This window comes from Lissotriton vulgaris, chromosome 5 (assembly GCF_964263255.1).
Source record: "Lissotriton vulgaris chromosome 5, aLisVul1.2, whole genome shotgun sequence".
Lineage (NCBI taxonomy): Eukaryota > Metazoa > Chordata > Amphibia > Caudata > Salamandridae > Lissotriton > Lissotriton vulgaris.
Window position 1 is genome coordinate 1811629222 of NC_141693.1, and position 20941 is coordinate 1811650162.

Sequence of the window (20941 nt, forward strand, 5' to 3'; positions counted from 1 at the left end):
GAGTGGTCTCCGTGATATAAGCAGATCTAAACCCTGACTGAGCTAGATGCAAAGCACCTGATGATTCCACAAAGGTCTCGAGCTGCCGAAAAGCCACTTTTTCACAGACCTTGGCCAAGGCCCGTAGTAGAGAGATAGGCCAGTAATTGGCAGGGACCAAAGGGTCAAGTGAAGGTTTCTCAAGAAGGGGTAGCAATTTAGCCTGTTTCCATTGAGATGGAACAAAAGCGGTCTGAAGGGAAAGAGGCAAACCTCCTCGACTACCCCGGCCAATACCCGAGCCGGGCAGGGATCAGAGGGTGAGCCAGACTTAAGGGAACTAAGAATGGCCAAAATGTCTGACTCAGCAGCAGGCACAAATGAAGTGAGCTGAGGGGTGACAGCACATGAAATAGAGGGGGACCCTGAGGAAGGGGTCTCCACAGTTCTCAAATGCGAACCTACACTATCCTGAATCCTTAATATCTTGTCCACGAAGAAAGTGGACAGCTCCTCACACCATTGTTGGGAGACAGGAAGTTACCTTTGTTCCGCACAGGAAGATAAAAAGCTCTTGACAATAGCAAAGATCTCTTTACTATTGTTCCGAGCCAGCGCAATCCTCCCGGCAAAGTAGTCGCTTTTAGCTTTTCTAATGGCCATATAGTACTTCCTCTGTGCTAAGCGCAGGGTCATCTTAGCCGACATGCAATACTTCTGGCGCCAACATTGCTCCAGCTTTTTGCACCCCAGTTTCAGATTCCTGAGCTTATTAGAATACCAGGGCTTCAAGGGGAGAAAGCGCTGTTTGCTGCCATGAGTAGCTTTGGAGCTGGCGCTGACCCCCTGACTGATCCAGTGATCAAAACTGTCCACCGCCCCTTCCAAATCAGAGGCGGGAGATGGACGGGACTGAAGTAGGGCATCGAAAGGGCTGGAAGATTAATCTTCCCCGGGTGTAGGTCGGGAGACAGGATAGGGCTTCTAGAAGGCCTGCCCGACGTCCAGGAGAACCTAATCAGGTGATGGTCAGACCACGTAACAGGTTCAGGATCTTCTACCTTAATGGCAAAATTAGTACAGACCAAATCTATGAGATGGCCGCCCGAGTGGGATGGCAACTTCACATATTGTGTCAGCTGAGCTAAGCCCAAAGAGTCCAAGAGAGCCCCCGCATCATGAGCGGCCAGGGTATCCAGATTGATATTAAAATCCCCCAAAAGAAGAAACTTAGGGTAACGGAGGGTGCGTGGAATAATAATATTGTCAAAAGCCTTGAGGAAGGCTCCGGAAGGACCCGGCGGACGATAGACCAGTGTACCGCCCAGTGTAAAGTGAGGGGAAAGGGTGAAAGTGAAATCCAAGGCTTCACCCTCCACCCAATCTCCTATGGCTTCACTGGTAAAAGACCACGTGTCCCTAAACCCCACGCCGTCCCCCCTCCTCTCCCGGTTCTGCGATCACCCCAGGCAATTTTGTATCACCTAGGAATTGCGAACTCTACTACCGGAGCACAAGACTCATTAAGCCAAGTCTCTGTGATGAAGAGAACGTCCAATTTGGTGTCTGACAAAAGCTCATGAATGTCAGATGCATGCTTGACTATCGAGCGTGCATTAATGAGCGCTGCCAAAATCCTAGGTTCACCGGAGACTGAGATAAGGGGGGTGATCAAATTGGTGTGAAAGCAGAATTTACAGACCAGGCAGGTTCTAGATAAACTGTGGAAGACATCCCTTTGCTTACCTCCGCCACAGCTAGTGCCTTTCAGCTTTAGCAGTTCATTGTGGGTGTAATCAATCAAACAGTCAATCAATCAATCAATCATAGTACTTGTAGAGTGCGCTACATACCTGTGAGGGTCTCAAGGCGCTGAGGGGAGGGGAGTGCTGCTACTGCTCGAAGAGTCAGGTCTTTAGGAGTCTTCTTAAGGTGAGTAGGTCTTGGGTCTGCCGTATGTGAGTAGGGAGGGTGTTCCAGGTCTTGGCAGCGAGGTAGGAGAAGGATCTGCCGCCGGAGGTCGTTCGTTGGATGCGGGGTACAGCAGCGAGGGCGAGGCTGGTGAAGCGGAGTTGGCAGGAGGGGGTGTAGAAGCTGAGTCTGCTGTTCTGGTAGGCTGGTCTGGCATTGTGGAGTGCTTTGTGTGCGTGGATGAGGAGCTTGAAGGTGATCCTCTTGTCGATGGGGAGCCAGTGTAGGTCTCTCAGGTGGGGGGTGATGTGGCTGCGATGGGGGACGTTGACGATCAGTCGGGCAGAGGCGTTGTAGTCGACGTAGGTGTTTGGCTGGGATTCCTGAGTAGAGTATGTTGCCGTAGTCCAGTCTGCTGCTGACGAGGGCCTGTGTCACCGTTCTTCTTGTTTCGGTCGGTATCCACTTGTAGATCCTGCAGAGCATGCAGAGGGTGCTGTAGCAGGAGGAGGAGACGGGGTTGACCTGTTTAGACATGGAGAGGGAGAAGTTGAGGATGAATCCTAGGTTGCGTGCATGGTCGGTGGGTGTTGGTGCTGCTCCCAGTGTGGTTGGCCAGCAGGAGTCGTCCCAGGCTGAGTGGGTGGGTCCGAGGATGAGTACCTCCATCTTGTCCGATTTTAGCTTCAGACGGCTGCTCCTCATCCAGTCGGCGACGTAAACACTCTTCCTTCTGGCAAGAACAGCCACAGCCCGACCAGAGTGGCTAGCGCTGGTCGCTTCCAGGGCACGGACGGGTGCAGACAAGCTTGCCTTTGGCGCACCTTTAGTGCACCAAAGGCGCGCCCGCTGCGCGCGTCCGCTCCGCGGCCCGACAGACATGTGCACTATATACCCAAACCCCTCTCCCAGCTAGACCGCTACCTATGGTCCCGCCAGGATCCTGGACTCACCCAAGATGACGCCCTGCCCTCCACTCAAACGGCACAGAAAGCCGGGGTAGGGGGAGCGCACCTCCTTGCACAGGTGAGTGTCTACTAGGATCGTAAGGCTTTTTAAAAACAGGCCACAATTAAAAATGATGTTAAAAGCACTTAAAACAGATAGTGATCAGGAAATGTTTAAAGGAAGCAGAAGAGTAATCACACCAACAAGTGACTCGCAGTCTGCCCCAGAGCACGAGCGGGTAGTGCAGGAGCTGCCACCACCTATGTTTGCCGCATCGCGCCCCACACTGCCTAAGACCATATATGTCTGGTGACATTTTTTTTGTATTAGTTAATTGTTTCTCATACCAGACAATATGTATCAAGTTCATACTTTAGGCACATAAAGCATGGAGTATCATCACATTAATTGCAAATATTTTCAACATAGTATTAGTTATATGTTAAAAAAAACTTTATTGTTACAAAATATCATGTTATCTTGTAGTATGTTAAAGACAGCACTGTTACATATCACCCTCCGTACTGGACTTCACCAGTAACATAAGTAATTATTAAGCACAGGATTTGTTTATTAGGTATGGTCTCACAGCAGTAAGGCCACAGAGAGATTGAGTGCTGTACTTGTTGACTACGTTCAATAACACCTGTGCAGCTGTTTTTCTGCCATTACTGCTTTTTCTAGTGGTTCCTGGGTGTGAGTGAGGTGTATGTGTGCATGTGTTCCCCCACCCACCCCAGCCTGTGGTAAAATTAACATCCGCCACTGCTCTGGATTTTCTCTTTTATCTTGCATAGCAGCTGCCCAGCTGTCCATAATCGTTAAAAAAGTATTTTAAAACAAACAGCACTTCTTTACAGCCATTCATGTCTGTGGTGGGGAAGTGACCTAAAGAACGATGATGGATTCAACCCAGTTCTAATAGTGACTGGGGGTGAGTGTCTGAAAAGTTTCAGTGCTCCATCCATCATCTCCTTGTGTTTGCTTTGTTTTCCCTAAGTTGGAAGGGTATATCCCGATGTGGGTCCCTTGCTCACTTTTCCACTGGGTTCAAGTTAACCTTGCTGATAAGGGGCAGTACCTCGAAACTGGTCCTAGGATGCTTGTTTCCGGTCCAGAGAAGACCTGGCTTGGCAGTTCAGGCTAGACTGTTCCCATGAGGAACAGGGTCAAGACTGATTTGCGTATGACTGGGTCCGAACTGGGGTGGCGAATTGAGCTAAAAAACGATGATGGATTCAATCCAGATCTAATAGTGAATGGGGTGAGTGTCTTTAAAGTTTTAGCACTCCGTCCATCATCTTGTGTTTGCTTTGTTTGCCCTAAGTTGGCAGGGTATGCCCAGATGTAGGTCCATTGCTCACTTTGCCACTGGATTGAAGCGGGCCTGGCTGATGGGGAGTGGTACCCCGAAACCGGTCCCAGCATGCTTGTTTTCGGTCCAGGGAAGACCTGGCTTGGTAGTTCAGGCTAGACTTTTCCCATGAGGAAAAGGGTCAAGACTGATTTGCATATGGCTGGGTCTGAACTGGGGTAATGAAGTGACCTAAAGAACAAAGATGGATTCAACTCAGATCTAATAGTGACTGGGGGTGACTGTCTAAAAAGTTTCAGTGCTCCGTCCATCATCTACTTGCGTTTGCTTTTTAACGTACAGGACTCAAAATGGTCCTGTACTTGCACAGGAGTCTTGCATAGTGGTGGAAGTACTCATTTTGTTTCTTGTGAAATGCCATGAAAAGTGTATCAACAATTCAACAAATTATGGGGCATATTATCAACAACTAGCGATATTTATCGCTAAATGAGCTTAGCGATATTTTTTTTATTGCCACGCTTCTCCGGATTTTATCGCAGAGATAACGTGCTATTAGCAACATGTATCTCCAAAGCGATAAGATATCCGGCAATAGCGGAAAAATGCGTGAATCTCGCTGAAAATCCAGCGGTATTCAGGCATTATCACTTTTAGGGTCTTAACCTGAATATCCACCTCCCATTGGATATACAGCTTAAGAAGTGGTCAGAGCAGGCGTTAGGTTTTGGCGATATTCGCCCTTAGCGCAAATATTTTCATCGCTATGCCTGCGTTGATAATAGGCGATAGCGATGTTAGCGACTGCTTTCAGTCGCTAACAGGTTGGGCACGCCCACTTTGCATGTCATTAGCGAAAAATATCGCTGACATGCAAAGCGGGCCCCAAACCGGTTGCTATCGCCTACAAGCTGTCACTAACTGCTGTTAGCCACAGCTTGCTAATAGGGCGATAAAATTATCGCCGCTTTTCGGCCAAAAACGGCCGCAAAAGCGGCGATATTCTCACCCGCCTTGATAATATGCCCCTATGTCTTTTGAGGGAAAAAAACTGGTATAGTGCATTATTTTTTTTACCTGAGCACACACTTCAATTAAAAATGTCTTGAGAGATACCAGCAGACTTTCTCAAGCAGAAAACATCTGTTGACGAGACATCTGTCGATTCCTTACCTCAGGAGACCTTTTTTTAATGCAAGATGTTCCCTTGGGCACAATAAATTATACTAAATTTCATAAAGCAAAATTTCGAGAAAGTCAGGAATTTCACAGATTTCAACTGCGTAATAAAAATTCCCCATAGGTCTGGTGTTGCGCTCTTCTGTGTGACACAGTTTATGAACTAAAATAATGTGGAGCCTCCTTGCATGGCAGAGGATGACACAGTGCTGCATAATGAAATGTAGCTTTCGCTGTCCTGTTTATGACTTTAGCATAGATGTATATACGGCTGAGGAATTTAACCCGGAGAATGGAAGCCCAAGTGCTTCTGTGTAGTGTGCGCAGTATTTATATTAGAACAAACAACTGGGATTAAATCCTAGCGCTGACATTTCAGTTTGTTTTGCGCTCCTTCGGGAATATTTACAAGCCCCTAACGCCAACAGAGCATCACTGTTTCTGACTCTCCATTGGCATTTACCATTCCCCATATTTACAAGGTGGTGCTAAGCCACTTAATGAGGCTTAACGCCACCTTGTCAATAGGCCTCTTTCAGCAGCAATCTGCTGCGGTAAAGGTGCGTGCAATGGGTGTTGCAGTGTGTGTTCCAATGCAGCACCCTTTGCTTTTTGACGCTGCCCCAGATTTACAAGGCTGGGGCAGCGCCAAAAACTGAGGCCAAGTAATACCTGGTCTTAGAACGGCGAAACAATGTGAAATTATTAATTTCTCCTCATGTTTTGCTCTTTCCATGTGTGTTGCATTCTGCAGCACACATGGAAAGATCAAATTGTCATTATTGATTGTGTGTGTGCAGGATGGTGTCCCTTACCGCTCATAAATAATCGTCCCGGCAGCACAGGCATCTTTGTAACATGGCAGCATGGTGCCTGCGATGGTGTTAGGCATCTTTTTTAGCGCCAGCACTAGGGGAAACGCAGAGGTGTGCTGTATATTTGTAAATATGGTGCATCCCTGCATTTTGAAAATTGCAGAGTGCGGAGTTGCGAAATTTGGCATAAAACCGTGCTCCGGCAGTTTCTTGTAAATATATCCCCCCTGTTTTAGCATTTTACCCAGCTTCCACTCACAGTAACCATCATATTATGGGGCATATTTACAAAACAATGTCCCTATAGAGTGCTACGCTAGGCCAATTTTAGCAGCACTGATCTCTGACATTTTTAAAACACAAAAATATGGAGCCCCCTGTGTTTCTCCTAGCAGAAATAAAGCTGCCAAGTGCCAGCGCAGGCACCCTGCCGCCACGTTTCAAAGGTGCCTGCGCTGCAGGGGCGATTGTTTATGTGCAGTAAGGGACACCTTCCTGCATATAAACAATCATTCATGGGGATTTGCTCTTTCTTAGAGAGCTGCATTCTGCAGAACAGCTAGAAAGAGCAAAAAACGCCTGGCCTTAGTTTTGGCGCTGCCCCAGCCTTGTTATGTTATGTTATGTTATGTTATGTTATGTTATTAGATTTTTTAAGCGCAACAGCTGCCCCAGCAAAGGGGCGTCCCGGCGCTGCCAGATCAAGAAACAAAGGTGGAGGCCGTCCAGGGAAACATCAAGGGGGCAGACTATGGTGATGGAAACAGAAAAGTTTTAATGGCTTTCCGGAAGTCTAGCATATTCTCAATGTCACGGATGTAGGTCGGCAGAGAGTTCCATAGTTTAGCTGCCAGCACCCGAAAAGAGCGACCACCCATGCGGCAAAATTTGAAGCGCGGCACCTTCGCCAGATGTTGCCCCAGCGAGCGCAGACTACGCTGCGGGACGTACCAGGTCAACAAAGGCCTTAATAAGGTCAGGCTCTCAGTCTTCAGGATCTTGAAGGCCATCACCAAGGCTTTAAACTGGATCCGAGCCGAAATCGGTAGCCAGTGTAGTTTTTTCATTGTAGCTCTGACAGAGCACCAACGGGGGAGCCCAATCAAAGTTCTCGCGGCCATATTTTGAACTCTTTGCAGACGTAGGATCTCAGATTTATTGGCACCCAGAAGCAACACGCTGGCATAATCCAAGCGTTAGGATATCAAGGCTTGTAGGATGATCTGCCGCACCGTAGGTTCAAAATATTTCAAGATGGGTTTAAGGCCTCTCAACATACCCACGCAGGTAGCTGCCACTCTCTTCGTATGAGTCTGGAAGGCTAGTGAGGAGTCCATCCAGACTCCCAAGTTCTTAACAAGAGTTGTTGGTATTGGCATTTCGCCCAGCGATGCTGGCCACCAGTGCTCAGACCATAGGGCGGTGTTCTTCCCTGCCAGCAGAACCTCGGTTTTGCTGGTGTTGAGCAGCAAATAGTTGTCCGTCATCCACTGGGCAACAGCTGTCATTCCATCTCTAAACCTGGTAGCCGAGTCAGATGGTCCTTCGGATAGAGTGATGACCAGCTGGGTATCGTCTGCATATGATACCAGAGTAAGGCCCCACTTTTTTGCTACATCGGCCAGGGGTTGCACATAAAGATTGAAAAGTGATGGACTGAGTGCAGAGCCTTGTGGGACCCCCTGACCGATGGGTGAGGCTTAGAGATGAACGTTGGAGCTGAGACCCGAAAGGATCTCTCCTCGAGGAACGAACGGAACCACTTAAGGGAGGATCCCGTGATCCCTATCGCTTCCAGCCGAGACAATAGGATGTCATGCGGCACTGTGTCGAAGGCAGCACTAAGGTCTAATAAAATCAAAGCTGCACTCCGACCGGTGTCAAGGATCATCCTAAGATGTTCAGCTGTGGCAAGTAGGGCAGACTCGGTGCTGTGTCCCGGCCTGAACCCGTTTTGAGACGGGTCCAGGATATCATTGTTGTTCAGATACCGGGACAGCACTTCACTCACATGGGCTTCCGCAATCTTTGTAGCCCACAGAAGGAGAGAAATGGGCCTCAAGTTTTCAGGCTTAGCAGGGTCTAGAGAGGGTTTTTTAATAATGGGGGAGACCAAGCCTGTTTCCAGGCTCTAGGTACCTTAGCAGAGGAGAAGTATAAATTAATGATGTCACCAAGCAGCTGTTGGAAGTGCGCCAGGGACTCCAGGAATTGTGCTGGCCTCATTGGATCCGCTGGGGAACCAGATTTCACCTTCCTGCAGAGTTTACCTAGCTCAGTATCAGAAATTTTAGGGATGGTTTCCAAAATAGGGCCATCTACCTCAGCTTCGCCAGGAATTTGGGGGCTTGATACGTACTGTTGGAAGGTCTCATATATCTTTTGCACTTTTTCAATAAAGAAAGTGGCTAGTTCCTCACAGTGCTGTATTGAGGATATTTTGGATGCTGTACTTCTGAGGTTCTTTAGTTCTTGCAAAATTTTGAAGATGAATTTAGTAGGGTTTGGGCTGGTTTGTATTTCCTCCGCATAAAATGATGCCCTAGCGGAGCAAATTGCTTTATGGTACACCTTCAACTTAGCCAGATAAAAGGCTTTGTCCCCCTCCTTGTAATCTTTCCTCCATGACCGTTCAGCTCTCTTACATTCCTTCCTCAACGCTCTTAGGGCATCATCGTACCATGGATTTGAGATGGACCTGCGTCCCTTTGTACGTTTCATGGGTATACAGGCGTCCAAGCCTTTGGTAATCCATTCACAGAAGGCGGTGTACGCCGCATCCGGATCTACCAAATTTTCCAAGGAGAGCACTCCCAGAAACGCATGGAATTCCTTTAATTTGAGCTTATGCCAAGGTCTTTTCAGGGCCCTCTTCGCCTCCTCTACCCTAAAAGGCGCCGGAATCTCCAAGCTGGCTCTTATCAAAAAGTGATCGGTCCAGCCCATAGGTTACCGGGATAGCTAAGGACATTTCTGAGATGTTAGAGAATACTGGATCGAGGGTATGACCAGCTACGTGCGTAGCCCCTCTCACTAACGAGTCCAGCTGTAAGGCCGCTAGGTCGGCCAGTAGGCTGTGAATAGTTGGGTCCCGGGTCAGATCAAAGTGTAGATTCAGGTCCCCAAGGATTGTGAAATTGGCAGACCTCGCCACGAGCGAGTTAGCTGTGTCTATCAGGGCTTCAATGAACTTAGCGGCAGGCCCTGGTGGGCGATAGATGTATAGTTCTGAGAGTGTAAAATGTGCACTGATGGTAATCTTAAAACGAGCACATTCCCCTCCACATATCTCTTCCTCAATAAAGGAGCAGGGGTACTGGGCTTTATGAATTACTGCGATGCCACCGCCTCTAGTCTCCCTGTTTATTGCCTTCATTAGGTAACCTGCCGGAAGAGTAAGGTTAATTATCCCTGTCATATCGTCATCTCGCAGCCAAGTTTCACATATGAAAAGTACATCCGGAGATTCTTCACTGATGAGCGTCTGGACTTCTAAATGGTGTTTGCCAAGTGATCTAACATTCAGCTGGAGGACCGATATTGAGGCCAAAGTTCCTGGATTTCCAGCTGGTCTCACTCGGCCAGGGACGGGGGTTCTGAACTGACAGACAGTACATTCCATACAGGTATCACCCAGCTGAGACAGCGGTCTTGTACATAGTTCCCCCCCTTGGTTCGAAGATAGTAGTACCTCTCTCTCATAGAACGGGACATCCGGTATAAATCGTCCAGCGGTCCTGGGGAGAGGCGAGGACTTGGCGAGGACGGGCGCAGACGGGCTTGCCTTTGGTGTGCCTTCGGCGCGCCCGTGGCGCGCCCGCTGCGCGGACGTTTAATGGTGGCCATAAGTAGAGGAGAGAGGGGGCGGGCGTCTGCAAGCAACTAGACCGTCACCACCAGACAGTAGGAAAAATGGCGCCCACGTAAATCCCTGAACAGCTCCTATTCAGCTGCAGGGTTCGCGGTGGCAGTGCAGGAGGGAGTGAACTAACGTGTGGTGAGCAACAATCAATTTTAAGTAATAACACACAAGAGTTTAAAAATTAGCAATCAATTTTTAAAATCACGATACAATGCTCCTAGCTCCTAAATCTGGGGAGCATCAAAAAACATTGGGTGTTGCGGTGGAACGCCCACAGCAACACCTTTGCACACCCCTTTGCCGTTCAAGACTGCGGCGGAAAGGAGTATATTTACAAAGTGGCGTTAAGACACTTTAAGTGGCCTAGTGCAACCATGTAAATATGGAGAATAGCGCAACGCCACCGGATCATCAAAAAAGTCACTCTAAGAGGACGCACAGAACATGAGCAAATAGTGCAGCCAGCTCTAAATTGGCGTTCGTTCTAAAACAGGTGCAAATTCCGCCTGTGCCCGTTTTACCGCTTCCACGCTGTCTAAATGCGCATTAGAAAGCTGGACGACTTTCTGCACCAATCTCTGATTGTCACCCCTCCCTCGCCTCCCTTGAGAGACCGAGAATAATACACACATCGACGGATTTCGTGGAAACCCCCCTCTCCGTGACCTTTTTGTTTTGAACTCGTACTGTCTTTGGGGTTGTACTTCAGAGATGAAAGGGCAGTCTCTGGAACGGAAAAGCAGAAAGCGGGGCCGGGCTGCCTCTCTGTGCAGAGTTGCAGACTTCCTTCTGAGAAGTGCAGGCACTGTTCCATTAGAGTGCAGCAGCGCTTCTGAGAAGTGCCGGGACTGTCCCATGAGAACCATCTGTCATCAGGCTGACCATCACAAGGGTTGTCAATGCTTCCCTATGTCAAAGGTCACTGCCCAGAAAATGAACCAATGTGTTCAAGATGTCCGGCAAACAACAGACCCATCTCAGCCAGCCACCCTCTGAGAAAATGCTTGAAGGTTTACAGTTCCTTGCCTGACCCCTTAGCGATGTCCAGTCATGTCTGTGACTAAGGAGAGCATTACATCAATGGTACTGAGCATTAACTCCATTGAACTGAGCATCGAATCTATGGTACTGAGCATCAAATCTGCGGTACTGAGTATCAAATCTAGGGTACTGAGCATCATATCTATGGCACTGAGCATCAAATCTATGGTACCTAGCATAGCATCAAATCTATTGTACTGAGCATTGAATACGTAGTACCGAGCATCATACCTACAGTATGAAATCTATGATGCTGAGCATCAAATTTAAGGTACTGACATCAAATCTATGGTATGAGAATCAAATATATGGTACTGAGCATCACATCTATGGCACTGAGCATCACATCCATGGTACCTAGCATCAAATCTATTGTACTGAGCATCGAATCCCTGGTACTGAGCATCAAATCTAAGGTACTGAGCATCAAATCTGTGATACTGAGAATCGAATCTATGGTACTGAGCATCACATCTATGTCACTGGGCATCACATCTATGTCACTGAGCATCAAATCTATTGTACTGAGCATCATACCTATGTTATGAAATCTATGGAGCTGAGAATCAAATCTAATATGTGTCAGTAAGGAGAGTGATCCAATTGAGGACAGGGGGGCTGGGATCAATTTATACTTATCATCGAGAGATTACCCCCAAGAACTTCAAACATATAATCTCTAACTGGAATTTTTTTTTTTCCAAACGTCTATAACTTGACTTGTTCTAATTTGAAAAACATTTCAAAGATGTACACATAATCTGATCGCACCAAAAGAAATAATCAAAACAGTGATCTTCAATAATTATATAAGTGGGAATATGCAAGGTATCATGTTCTATTCATTTGTGGTAATTTTTATGTAAACTATATGAACACTTTACATTTGCTATTTTACATACTCCGACAAAAGATTACACTTATTGCCTCATAATTTAGAAACAAGACGTATATAAACCGAAATACAATACAACACATCAAATAAAACAATAAAGTGTACGCAAGTATATGCTAAACGTTAACCATGAATCATTAACAGACAGCTTTGAGTGTCTAGTGTCCTACGCTATCATGTATTGGGGCAAGTCTCAATTTATACCATCTTGTTTATCCGTCTAAACCAGTACTGCTGTCCTATTTTGAAATGTGGTCAGAGCATCGTTTATTATCCACATGGGATCATGAATTCCATCACTGGTAATGCACACAAGAATGGGCAATATTATATATTGAATGATAACTCTTTGCCACTTAATCTAAGGCACTGTGCTACAAATCTATGGTACTAAGCATCGAATCTGTGGTAGTGAGATTTGAATCTATGGCACTGAGCATCAAACCTATGGTACTGAGCATCAAATCTATGGTTTCAAATCTATGGTACTGAGCATCAAACCCAAGGTACTGAGCTACAAATCTATGGTACTGAGCATCAAAAATATGGTGCTGAGCATCAAATCTATGGTACTGAGCAGCAAATCCATTGAATTGAACATCAAATCTATGGTACTGAGCATCAAATCTATGAAACAGAGAATCAAATATAAGGTACTGAGCTACACAGCTATGGTCCTGAGCATCAAATCTATGGTACTGAGCATCAAATCTATGGCACTGAGCATCAAATCCATGGTACTGAGCATCAAATCTATGGTACTGAGCATCAGGCATCAAAGCTATGGTACTGAGCATCACATATATGGTACTGAGCATCAAATCTGTGGTACTGAGCCAAAAATCTTTGATACTGAGCATCAAATCTATTGCAATGAGCATCACATCAATAGTACCTAGCATCAAAAATATGATACTGAGCATCAAATCCATGGTTCTGAGCATCAAATTTATGGAATGAAATTTATGGTGCCAAACATCAGATTCTAAAAGCACAGAGCTACAAACCTATGGTACTGAGCATCAAATTTAAGGTACTGAGCATCAAGCATCAAATATATGGTACAGTGCATCGTATCCATGGTACTGAGCATCAAATCTATGGTACTGAGTATCAAAGCCTTGGTACTGAGCATCAAATCTATGGTACTTATCAGATCTATGGCTCTGAGCATCAGATCTATGGCACTGAGCATCACATCTATGGTAGTGAGCACTGCATATATGGTACTGAGCCTCAAGCATGACATCTATGGTACTGAGCATCAAAGCCATTGTACTGAGCATTAAATCTATGGTTTCAAATCTATGGCACTGAGCATCAAATCTAAGGTACTGAGCCGCAAATCTATGGTACTGAGCAACAAATCTATGGTACTGAGCATCAAATCTATGATACAGAGCATCAAATATATTTATTTATTTATTTATTTATTATAAAGTTTTGTATAGCGCGAACAAGACCCGTGAGTATCAGAGCGCTTCACAGTATGAGGTCGGTTATAATTCACATATGTAGTAACACTTTTAAAGTCAATCAGAATATGAGGTAGATACTTGTGTGGAATACTGAGGTAGATCCTTATATGCCATTAGGGTTGGGAGTATTTATACATTTACATATAAGTTTACAATAAGAGTTAGATTAGAGGTTAGGATATATAGCATATGGTTCACTTGTAGAATAACTATGAGGTAGGTAGTTATAAGGCATTCCGGAGGTAGATTAGGTAAAAATGCGTATACATATTAGCAAGATGTAATAGGAAGGTTACAAAATATGGGTATAAGTATTAGCAAGAGGTAATAGTAAGGATACAACTAGGTCTCAGGGGAGACTCCTGACCCGAATCAGTGTTCCGCATTATCTTTTATCAAGTCAGCATCTTTCCCTTTTAGTTATGTTGATGCTATGAATTAGGACAACAATAGCTCCAATCAGTGATCATCAGTCTTCACTATGTAAGGTATTTACTCATCAAAATGCTTTTCACTTCCCTCTTAAATGTTCCTGTATTCTGAGTCTTCCTAATGTTTGGAGGTAGTGAGTTCCAGATTCTGGGGGCTGCTCCCGAGAATGCTCGATCGTAGGTTTTTTTCTTCCGGAAAAAGGCTGGTCGCAGCAGCAGCTCCTTGGCACTCCTGGCTGGTCTCTTTCCCCCTGATAGCTCAATTTTCCCTGCTAGGTATCTGGGAGTGTTGTAGTGGAGCACTTTATGGGTGATGCATGCTATTTTTAGTTGAATTCTGGCTTCATAGGAGAGCCAGTTTAATGCTTTCATGTGAGGAGAGATATGATCAAATTTCCTCGATCCAGTGATAAGTCTTGCCGCTGCGTTGAGACATGCTTTTAGTGGTGCTGTGGATATTTTTGGTAGACCGGCTAAGGTGGAGCACCCATATTCAATCCTTGAAACAACTAATGATTGGACTGCCAGTTTAAGATCCGCCTCTGATATGTATGGTTTCAGTTTCCTTAAGTAGTTCAGGTGGAAACGGGCATTTCTAGCCATTGACTTAATGTGGGCTTGCATGTCGAGGTTCTCATCTAAGGTGATTCCTAGCGATTTCGCTGAGTTGACTAGGGTTGGGGTGTAGTTTAGCGCAGTCACCAGCTTGGTCCATTCCTTTATTTCCATGTGGTTTCTTGGTGGTGCGATTAATAGGAACTCAGTTTTGTTCGCATTTAGCTTCAGATGATTGGTTGTTAGCCATTCCAATGTCATTTTTAATGTCTCGTTCATTCGTTCAATGTCTTCCATGGACACGATCTTTATGTATATTTGCGTGTCATCCGCGTACATGTGATAGGATATCTGTGAATTACGGAGAATTTCTGTAAGAGGTTCAACATACAAGTTAAATAGATCTGGGGATAAAGTCGATCCTTGAGGGACTCCAATTGAGTTAGGGCATGATGGTGAGAGTGCTTGGTTGACCAGGAATCTCTGTGTTCTGTTTTGCAGGAATGATTCGAACCACTTCAACACGGTGAACAGACAAAATATCGACTCCAAAATATCGACTAGACATAATATCGACTTTTAAATATAGACTGGACAAAATATCGACTGGACAGAATATCGACTACAAAAATATCGTTCTTAAGGTAAGTGAAGTAATATCGACTGTATAAAATATAGATAGCAAAAATATCGAATTTTTAATAATATATAATACTTTATAGTGTATAGTGTATTTTTATGTAATAATATGTGTGAAAAGTGTGTATTAATGTTATAAAATATTTTATTAAATGAATTTTGTTTTTCGGGTTTTAGCACGGAAACTGCATTATTAGAAGTCTCTGAGACTGTTCGAGAGTGTGTGGATAAGGGCGAGGAGGCCATGTTGGTTCTCCTCGACCTGTCCGCCGCTTTCGATACGGTGTCTCATCAAATACTCTTAGACCGACTGGAGCAGATTGGACTGGGTGGCTCTGCACTGTCTTGGATCACATCTTTTCTCCAGGGCCGATCACAGAGGGTTCTCCTCAGACCTTTTAAATCAGGGTCCAAACCTCTTGTCTGTGGAGTCCCTCAGGGCTCGGCATTGAGCCCTCTGTTCTTTAATGTCTACCTGGCTCCGTTAGCCAAGGTTGTGGAGGCATGCGGAGTCAGAGTGATTTCATATGCTGATGACACACAGCTGATATTCTCCTTTAGAGATCACTCTGACTCCAGCCTCTCTAGCTTCCGCCACTGTTTGGGAGAAATCTGTTCATGGATGGCCTCGAGTCACCTTCGTCTTAATACGGATAAGACGGAGGTCCTGTTCTTCAATCAAAAAATGACAATACCCCCCTCTCTGTGGTGGCCTACAGTACTTAACCCACCCCCTATTCCGGTGCACACGGCCCGTAATCTGGGATTCCAGTTTGACGATACGCTCTCCTGCGGCCCTCAAATTAACAAAGTCACGGCGGCCTGCTTTGGTAAGCTAAAAATGATGAAAAAAATCTTTCCATTCTTGCCTATGGATGCGCGCCGAACAGTCACCCAGGCGCTAATAACGTCCCATTTGGATTATGCCAACAGTCTTTATGCAGGGGCCCCTCTATATCAAATTGAACGCCTGCAAGCAGTTCAAAACGCGGCAGCAAGACTGATTGGCAATATCCCTTTCCGACATTCTATCTCCATGTTTCGTAAAAAGCTCCACTGGCTGCCTATAGCTTCTCGGATTAAGTTCAAAACACTTACTCTTGCTTTCCGTGCTCTCAACGGGACCGGTCCTGAATACTTAAGAAAGAGACTGACATTATCCCATTCAGTGAGAGACCTACGTTCCAACAGCCTACGCCTTATGGTTGTGCCACGCTTTCGCCGCACACGAATGGGCGGCAGAGCTTTCGCTGTCCTGGCTGCGAAACATTGGAACTGCCTCCCTTTAGACCTCAGATTTGCCTCATCTGTAACACTGTTCCGCAGCCGCCTGAAAACTTGGCTATTTTCCTCATCCTAGATAGATACTTCTTTATCTCTACTGACAGTTTTTAGCGCCGGGACACCTCCGACGGAGGTAGCCGTGCGCTCTACAAGATCCATAAATAAATAAATAAATAATAATTGCGTAATGTAATTCTGTAGCGGGTTGTGGGTTTATAGGGGAATAGGGTGGGAAGTAATTTAATAATAATTAATTAATTAATATATGTTTGTAAATATTTTTTATTAATAATTAATTGATAATTAATTAATATTAATTAGTTAATTAATTAATATAATTTAGTACATATTTTTTATTAGTAATTAATTGGTAATTAATTAATTGTAATTAGTTAATTACATTAATTAGAGTAAATTTTAAATATATATAATTTTTGGTTATTGTAAAGTAATTAATTGGGGTAAAATAATATTAATTATTAAATTAATTACAGCTAATGTGCTAATATATTTACTTTATTGTTATTGTTAATTAATAATTAATTGGTAATTAAATAATATTGAATAATTTTGGGTAATGGAGTATTTTTAGGGTTCAGGGTCAGTTTTCAGTTTTTGGGTAAAGGGGTATTTTTAGGGTTCAGGGTCAATTTTCAGTTTTTGGGTAAAGGGGTATTTTTAGGGTTCAGGGTCAGTTTTCAGTTTTAGGGTAAAGGGGTATTTTTAGGGTTCAGGGTCAGTTTTCAGTTTTAGGGTAAAGGGGTATTTTTAGGGTTCAGGGTCAGTTTTCAGTTTTTGGGTAAAGGGGTATTTTTAGGGTTCAGGGTCAGTTTTCAGTTTTTGGGTAAAGGGGTATTTTTAGGGTTTAGGGTCAGTTTTTAGTTTTTGGGTAAAGGGGTATTTTTAGGGTTCAGGGTCAGTTTTGGGTTTTTGGGTAAAGGGGTATTTTTAGGGTTTAGGGTCAGTTTTGGGTTTTTGGGTAAAGGGGTATTTTTAGGGTTCAGGGTCAGTTTTCAGTATCTTATTTAATTATAGTATGTTACTATATATATATATATGTTTTAACAAATAATATTGTAAAACATTTTTTAATTACTTTCATTTATTATTTCATTATTATAAGTAAATGTAAGTATTTTTAAGTATATTTTAGTAATTACATTTTAATATTAATTTAATTTAACACTGTTTTTTATAAAGTCGATATTTTTTACAACTATATTATTGTAAACGATATTTTGTACTCGATATTTTTGTACTTACCTGTTTGTAGATACAAACTCGATATTTTGACTGTCGATATTTTGTCCACGATATTTTGGCTAGTCGATATTTTGACCCTCGATATTATTTCAGTGATCCCTTCAACACATTTCCAGATATTCCCATCCTCTCTTGCAGCCTGGTCAGTAATGCTTCACCCAAATATGGTCCTGTGCATCAAATCTAAGATAATGAGCAACAAATCCATGGTTCTGAGCATCAAATCTATTTTACGGAGCAACAAATCTAAAGTACTGAGCTACACATCTATGGTACTGAGCATCAAATCTATGGTGCTGAGCATAAAATCCATGGTACTGAGCATCACATCTTTGGTATCAAATCTATGGTACTGAGCATCAAATCTATGGTACTTAGCTGCAAACCTATGGTACTTAGCATCAAATCCATGGTCCAGAGCATCAAATCCATGGTACTGAGCGTCAAATCTTTGGTATCAAATCTATGGTACTGAGCCTCAAATCTATGATACTGAGCATCAAATCTATGGTACTGAGCATCAAATCTATGCTAGAGAGCCACACATCTGAGCCACCCAGCATTACATCTATTATACTGAGCATCACATCTATGATACTGAGCAACACATCTAAGGTATTGAGCATCAAATCTATGGTACTGATCTACAAATCTATGGTACTGAGCATCAAATCTATGGTACTGAGCATCAACCGTGGTGCTGAGCATAAAATCTATGGTACTGAGCCTCAAATCTATGATACTGAGCACCAAAACATTTGTAAAGAGCACAAAATCTATGGTACTGAGCATGTGAGAAACCCTGTTTATGACCTGGAACCAGGGCCTGGACCGTGCCGTGATCCTCACCAACATACCTGTGGCTTTCAACACGTTTCAGCGACACCTGCTACTCAGTCAACTCGAGTCTTTGTGTAGAACAGGTCACACTTGGTCACGTCAGTCCTCTTAAATCATATACAGCAGTTGGAATGCTGGTCCTCCGTCCCCAAAGTCACGTTAGGATGTTGTAGCCTTACGGCTAGAGTGGTCGACCTCGTAGCTGGGGAACCGGGTTCGAGTCTCGGCAACACTGCTCAACATCCTGTGATTCTGGGCAAATCACTTAATCTCCCCGTGCCTAACAAAAATGAATGTGTCCATCTGTAACGAAACTGGTGCTCATGTAAAGCGCTCTGATACCCGATGTCTCGGGTCTAGTTTGCGCAATACAAAACTCTAAAAAACATTTTAAAAGGGCTCAGCAAAATGCCCTAAGGTTTGCTCTTCCCCTTGATTTCCCTCATGACCATCTCAACATTTATAATTTTGGTTATCACATTAATGCGGATGATGGCCAGACATGTAAAAATGTGCTAAACCATAGGTTTCTCTGTACTTGTCTCTCCCACTAGGGACAATGAAAGAATCATGAGTGGCCCTGCATGAACAGTCAGAAACCCAAGGTTCAGAAATCCTAGATTCTGTTTTGGACCCGTTAGACTGAACCCTTTCTGAGTTGTCAGCCAAACTGCAAGTAAACAATCAAACCAAGAATTTGTTTTTCACTAGTTTTTTGGGGGTTGCTAGTGCTACCCCTACTTCTGATTCATCTCCTTATCCCCTATGCCTTGCAATTGCCCTCCTGCTCATCCACGATTGCAACGAGGTACAAAAAGGTCTTCTCATTAAAAGACAGCCATGCTCGCACTGTTGATACCCAACTCGTTCTCGGTTAATGAAGAACAGGCAGGACATCTCCTGCAGTGATGATGCTTCACTGGTTGGCAACTTTGCCTGGTCCAGAAGGCCTTTCATAGCAGTTCATCGGGATAAGTAATGTAAATGTAATGTAAATGTATAGGCATTTATATAGCGCACTACTTACCCGTAGGGTCCCAAGGCGCTTCGACCGCTGCGAAACCCTTCCTGGCTTCCCTGAGAGATGGTCCCTTAATGGGTATCTCCAGGGTGAGACCAGGCATCCCCGGCGGTCTGGTGGGGCCGTTAGTGAAGATGAGGCAAGCTAATGCCCAGAGTTGCCGAGTGGGAACGCTGATCAGAGTGGGCACCGAGGCGAGAGAATTATCGAGTCCGCTGACCCTGGTCCAGAAACCTGCCGCGCCGGGCAGGGGCGTAACAAACGCCCCCGCAGACCCCGCAGTGCGGGGGGCCTCACTCTCTACAGTTAATGAAGGGGCCCCCCGGGGGCCCCGGCCCCCTCAGCTCTTCTGAGAGCTGTGAGAGAGGTCTGTGCTGCAGCAAGCCTCTCTCCCTCTGTGTCTTAAGCAGGTGCAGCCTGCTCCGTTCCCCTCACCCCCTCCCTCTGACTGAAGAGAAACAAAGTATCAATATACATTGTTTCTCTTCAGTCAGAGCCAGAGGCAGTCCCGGAAAGAGGATGGGGGCACCAGAGACAGCAGTCTCCACTGCTCCTCTGAGGCAGCACAGAGCCCGCCCCACTCTCTCCTCTCCTCCCCCAGCCCAGAGAAGAGACAGGGACAAGGATGGGGTGGGGGCTTCACCCCACAAGAGAAGAGACAGGGACAAGAGAAGAGAAGAGAAGAGACAGGGACAGGCCCCCATCCGAGAAGAGACAGGGACAAGGATGGGGTGGGGGGGCCACCCCACAAGAGAAGAGAAGAGAAGAGAAAGGGACAGGCCCCCATCCGAGAAGAGACAGGGACAAGGATGGGGTGGGCTGGGGGGCCCACCCTTAAGAGAGCAGAAGAGACAGGGACAAGGATGGGGTGGGTGGCCCACCCCACAAGAGAAGAGAAGAGAAGGGACAGGCCCCCATCCGAGAAGAGACAGGGACAAGGATGGGGTGGGGGGCCCACCCACAAGAGAGCAGAAGAGACAGGGACAAGGATGAGGTGGGGGGCCCACCCCACAAGAGAAGAGAAGAGAAGAGAGGGTGGGGGGTCCACCCCACAAGAGAAGAGAAGAGACAGGGACAAGAAGAGACAGGGACAAGGATGGGGTGGGGGGGGCCCACCCGGGGGGGCCCACCCGGACAAGGATGGGGTGGGGGGGCCCACCCACAAGAGAAGAGAAGAGACAGGGACAAGGATGGGATGGGGGCCTCAGAGAGCAAGAGCAAGAGACAGCACAGAGCAGTGCTCGGGACCCTGACAAGGGTGGGAGTGGGGGCCCCCAGACAGAGTATTCTCCAGGGCAAAGCTCACATGAGAAGGGAGGAGGCAGCAAAATGGTGCCCTCAGGTAAGCACGCTTGTTAGAACACACCATGGGCGTCCACAGGGAGAGGGAAATGGGGGGCCGAGAAGGGTGCAAGGCAGAGGGGGAGAAGGGTGCAAGGCAGAGGGGGAGAAGAATGCATGGTAGACGGTAGAGAAGGGTGCAAG